Below are 6,000 nucleotides of genomic sequence, written 5' to 3'. Positions count from 1 at the left end.
TGATTCCCTTCTGAAGGGAGGGGAGCGCATTGCGCGTCAGTCCTTCCCCTCCCTGTGTCACTGAGCTCGCGGGCTGGCAGCCAATAAGGAGCCAGCCCGCGAGATATTAACTGACAGCCCAGTCAGTGAAGCCGGGGAAGGAGAGACACGCAATGCGCTCCCTTCCCCTCCCCTCAATATGGTAAGCGGGCCACTGTTTAAAGCAGGTGGGATCAGCTCTGTGTAGCTGCTGCTAGTCCGGGATCACTGGTTGACTCCATAGACATAGCAGTACAGGGTGCTGTAAAACTGATGCCGAGGTCACTCTACTCGCTGCTGGGCTGGCTGCTGCTGCTTCCCTACAGTCCTGCCCTCATCTCTAACAGGAAAACCTTGGTTATCACTCAGCCACTTACCCCTTCGCATGCAGCAGAGACGAGCAGTCAGAGAACAAGCTCCGCCCCCTATTAGCATGTTCCCGGGAGGAGGATGCAGCAGCAGTGCTGCAAAGTGGACTGTGTGAGTACACTATTATTTTAGGCTCCTGCTTTAAGTTTAGAGCTACAGTACTAAGAAGTTGTTAGCAGAACATACATGATGACACAGTCCTATACACTACACTGTTACCTCCCATGATATTGGGGATTGCCTGTAGGGTAGCAGCTAGTTCCCCTTCGCCGTAAGGACCTGGGGAGGAGAGGGGGCGGGAGAGGAGGAGCAAGGTCAGAACAAGACAACTTTTTTTTGAGCCGACATGTGCCGACAGGCGGTATTTCATGCCCTACCATCCACTAGGGCGTGGAGGAGGTTATTAAAGCTGTGGCGAGCGAAGCGAGCCACCGTGCCCGAAGCATGCGAGGGTCCGCGAGGGTCCGATTCTCATTGCCAACTGTGTCCATGTCGACTGTGTCGAGTGAAGCAAGCCCGCGAGGGTCCATTTGGGTCCCTTCTTCTGAACTTGCTCCTCCTCTCCCTGCCCCATCTCCTCCCCAGGTCCTTACGGTGAAGGGGAACTAGTCTCAACCATTGCTGTAGTGACTACTGCAATCCCCTATATCTTGAGTCTGAGAGGTGAGTAACCTCTAAATGTTATAGCAATTAAAGCTGTTGGAAACTAGGTAGAGAATTGAATGTGTCTGATTTACTGTTTGTCATGGTTTATTGGAATGTAAATTCTCTGAAATAAGCACAACAGTTAGTATTACCTACTGTACTGTGCAAGTGTCTGATTGGTTAGTTCCAGCCCTACTGTAGGTAATGGAGCATTGCCCCCTGATCTGCACAACATAAATGCCTGGCATATATTAGTTTCCTACAAAGTTATCTTCACTCCTCCCTTATTATTATTATCAGGCCCAAATCGGATGTCTGACATCCAATGCAATGTGCGTCCTATGCGCATCGGAGGTCAGATGGGCTGCACATAAGAGAAATCGTATATGCAGCCATCAGCACCCGTGATGTATTGCATCCGATCCCTAAATGCAGAAGCGCTGCATAGAAGGGGCGCTCTTGCCACTCTACATTCCCAGCAAAAGGCAGTACAATTAAAAAAAAAAAAAAGAACATTCAAAAGAATAAGCAGGTTCCGTCGGAATGGGAGGCAGCTGATTGGCTGAGGTGACCTCTCTCAGCCAATCAGTACCCATCCATTCTTTTAAATGTGTCTTTGAATTCTTCTGCCACCCACCTTCAGCTCCCCAGAAATATTACGTGTGATAAATCGTATGCGATTAATTACCACATCGTATGTGAGCCTCCAGGGAGAGCTGCCGGTGGGGCTCCGGGAAAAAAGGGTCCGACTTGTCCTTAGGACAAAGACAAGTGAGGGGGCCTTAGGAATATGTAAACTGCTCACTTCACTCACAATTGAATATTCACATATTTGTGGGAGTGATGGATCATGTTTTTGTGCCTCCCACAGTACTAAATTAAGCCTGCAATGTGAGAGGGTAATTTACTAAAATATGTATTGATGAGGTTTTCAATTTTGCTTTAACTGAAAAAAAGTGATCTCCATATACTTTAGATGATTTCTTTACTATCATTGTAATTCCTTTTTGGACCAATTGTTGGTGGCAGTAGTAATATGGACATTGTAAATCCAGTCAGCCAATCAGCAGATAGCCCACGAGATATGATTGGCTGACGGCCCAGTTACACAGTGAAGGAGAGACGCGCAATGCGCTCTCCTCCGAAGGGAAGCAGGTAGCGACGGCGGGTGACTGGACCGTGAGAGGAGACCTCAGAGACCCGGCACTGGGGTCTTATGTGTGGTACGTACTGTGGGGGCATATGTGTGGCACTTGGGGCATAGTATATGTGTGGCTCTGGGGGCATACTTGGCACTGTGGGGGCATATCTGGCACTGGGGGCATATATATGGGGGCATATCTGGCACTGTGGGGGCATATAAGTAATGGGCATCAGTTGTGCGGCAGCGGTGCAATGAGCATCATGGTGTGGGGCATAATGTGTAACGGGCATTATGGCATGGGTCATATGTTTTGGGTGTGTGACGAGTAACAGGCATTACTGTGTAAATTTTGGCCGCGCGCCTTCGGCGTGTAATATCCCTGTTTGCAGTTTTGCAGTTTATCTGGCTCCTGCACTTTGATCCTGGCCCCTACATTTTGTGTGGAGGATGCAATGCACAAGTCCAAACAGAAATGTCATCGTGTTCTAAAGTTTTGTCATGTAGCCACTCCCCCTCATGTCATATGACCACACCCATAACCACGCCCTAACCATGCCCATTTTCGCCGCGCGCCTTCGACGCGCAGCACAGTACCACTAGAACATTTTTTCTACTTGCACCACTGTAGGTGTGCCTCTCTCTCTTCCTATATCGTGGTAGGGAAGATAGGCTGTTCTGGGGCTTTACTCAGATGCTGTGGGGCTGGTCAGCACTCACCACTCCCCCTTGCTGTAGTTCTGTTCTAGGTCTGTCAGTCAGCGTTTCTATAGAGGCCGCTGGAACTGGCTCCTAATTGTGTGGGCTGGTCCAGGGCTGCACTATACTGCTTTGGGGCTGGCTCCGTACTCACCACACCCCTCTCTTCTTTTGGGCTGCTGCCAGGCTCACTCTTACTCACTGGCCCTCTCCACAGAGACTCTCCATCTTCTCCTCACAGACTGCACAGCCCAACTGTTGCTCCCCCTCAACTGTCTCTCCTGACCCTGGTCATGTGACCAACTCCTGACCTCTTCAACAGTTGCAGAGGCTGCTGGGAATTGTTCATCACTCAGACAATGTTCCCCTGTGGGGATAGCATATGTTTATAGCACAATGGGGCAGATGTATCATAGCAGCGCTTATCGCGCCGCTATGATACTTCCTGCTTCGCCTCAATAGCGAGGCGAAGCAGGAAGGGACATCGACAAGATGTATTAACATCTTGTCTGCCGAAGCGGGGGAGCGTTAACTCCCCCCTTCGGCGATGTCCCTTTCTGGAGATAGCGCATCAGTTAATACTGATGCGCTATCTCCTGTCCCCCGGCCGGCCGCACTGGGCATGCGCGGGATCTCGCTGTTCACGCGAGATCCCCAGCGCAGCCCAGACCTAACAGCAGGGACAGCGCTGTCCCTGCTGTTTAGATAGGGCTTCGCCAGCCTGATGCTGGCGAAGCCAAAGCAGGCTTCGTGCGGAACGGTCAGCGATGCTGACCGTTCATACATTCGGCCTGCTATCATTTTGATAGCAGCGCCGATATGGACAGGGGAGCATAGCGCCCCTGTCCATTACCGCACGCTAGCTCCATCATACATGGGGGAGAAGCGGTATCAGTGCACATAACGTGCGCTGATACCCTTCTCCCCCATAACGACGGATAATACATCTGCCCCATTATATCTTATATTAAGAATAACTAGTATGGCATTATATCCATGTAATACATCAACATGTATACAATCATCACACGCCCCCCCTCCCCCATACTCTTACCTGACGGTCACTGTCCCGTCCAGTCTCCCTCAGTCACCGCTGCGCTGCTGCCCGGCCGCATCTGCGTCACTGTCCCGGCGCCGGCTCCTGCTGATAATGAAAAGTGACTCTTAGAAAATGGCTGCCAAAACTGTCTGCAATACGGGGGCAGCCATTTTCTAAGAGTCACTTTTCATTATCAGCAGGAGCCGGCGCCGGGAGCGAGTGACGGGACAGTGACCGCAGATGCGGCCGGGCAGCAGCGCAGCGGGTAACTATAGCACCGCAGCCCCCCAGGCGCCCATAGTTACTCTGCGCCTCCCCGCCATGGCGGGGGCTGCGGAGGCTTAGTTACGCCCCTGGTTGGTAGTGGAATTTTGCATGGAGGGGGGTGTGTCCTGTTCCTCCCAGCTGCATATATATGGGCGTATATGTGCTTACATACTTGTAGCGAGATATTTGTATATAACATTATTAACTATATATGTTGAGAAATGTAAGAAGTGCTGATAATAACATCGCTGCCTGTCATATTATGTTTGTTTGCAGCTATTTATTTCTTCTCACTCAGAACAATATACATGATTATAAATGTGATGTCTGTGCGATAAATTCCAAATGCAATATTACCTTATGTACATTCTCATTTCTAAGATCATCTCTTGATAAAAACTGGATTGTAAAACTTTGAATTGCCCTTCCTATGTGCTTAGCTACAGTGCTTCTTATCTGCTGTCAGATTCTATATTTCTGTTATTAATAAAATATTCTCCCCCACAGCTCAGACTACAGAGCATTAGCAGATCCCAGGATAAGAAGACTACTATTACACAGACTGTGTCCTCTGCTGCAGGGGACTAAAGCTGGGTACACATATGTACAATTTCATTTTTCTTGCGACCGTTCGATCGACCGAATACACGTTCGGCCGTCCAAAACATACGACCGATCTGCGCGTACACATATGTACAATTTTACTTGCGACGTCCGATGTACTCCCGTCCAAACAATCGCAAGAAAAAGATTGTACCACCGTACACACTCTCCCGATCTGGCTATTCGCACGATAAAAATGTACACAACATTATCATAATGGGCTGGATTAAAAGAGCATACCAAAACGAGGCGTGATCACAGAACAAAGAATCGTTCGTGTAGTACAGTGAATAGAGCCGTGACTATTCAGATCATTGCTAGCTGTACAGGATATACGTACGTACGTTTGTCTATCGGTGAATTTGGGCCTTTTTACAAACAATTTAATTATGAGCTTGAGGAGAAGGAAGGCTCGTGCGTGCATTTTAGCTGCTATGGCCATTAGATTGCAGAACAATGAACATCACATATCTATCTATCTTCTATAACTATATCTGTCAGGAATGCACACACAACGATTATTTATTTCAAAAGGAATGCACACACAACGAATATTCTTTAACAGCATGGCGCGGAAAGTACGGGGGAGAAGACTTCCTGTTGTTTACATGCTGCGCTGATGGAGGGATGACGCAGCTAGTCAACACCCACATGGGCGTGCTGCTTTTGGGAGGAATGATCGCAGGAACGGGCTGCATATCGATCGAACGTGCGTACACATGTCACTTTTCTTTCGATATGGAGCCGTCCTGTCGGAAGAATATTAAGCAGCAAAGAACCTTCGACCGACCGACCATGGACGGCCAAGAGTTTTTGGCCGTTTATCGATCACAACGAAGGGATCGGGACTGCGTACACATATATACAATCGAACGGCCGTTCGTCCGCAGAACGGAAGAACGGCCCGACGATTGTACATATGTGTACCCAGCTTAAGAGGGGGTTACTGAGAGACAACATCACGGACTGCTGTTCCCACCTAGCAGTCATACAGACTGCAGCTAATGACTACCCTTGCAAATTCCTTGGTGGTACTCTGCCAGCAGTCATCCGGGGAGATTTGATTTTTGATGCAGGGCAGCAGGAGATAAAGACTTAAAATAGGACTCTCCCAAAGGATCCAGGAGGCAACTGCGTTATCACCAATTTCTGAGTCACTATGTAACTGAACAAGGATACCATGTGAATATACCTAGTCACGGTCAGATAGTGACATCAC

Source organism: Crinia signifera, chromosome 5 (assembly GCF_055691185.1).
Source record: "Crinia signifera chromosome 5, ASM5569118v1, whole genome shotgun sequence".
In the NCBI taxonomy this organism is placed as follows: Eukaryota; Metazoa; Chordata; class Amphibia; order Anura; family Myobatrachidae; genus Crinia; species Crinia signifera.
Note: the sequence above shows the minus strand (reverse complement) of the source record.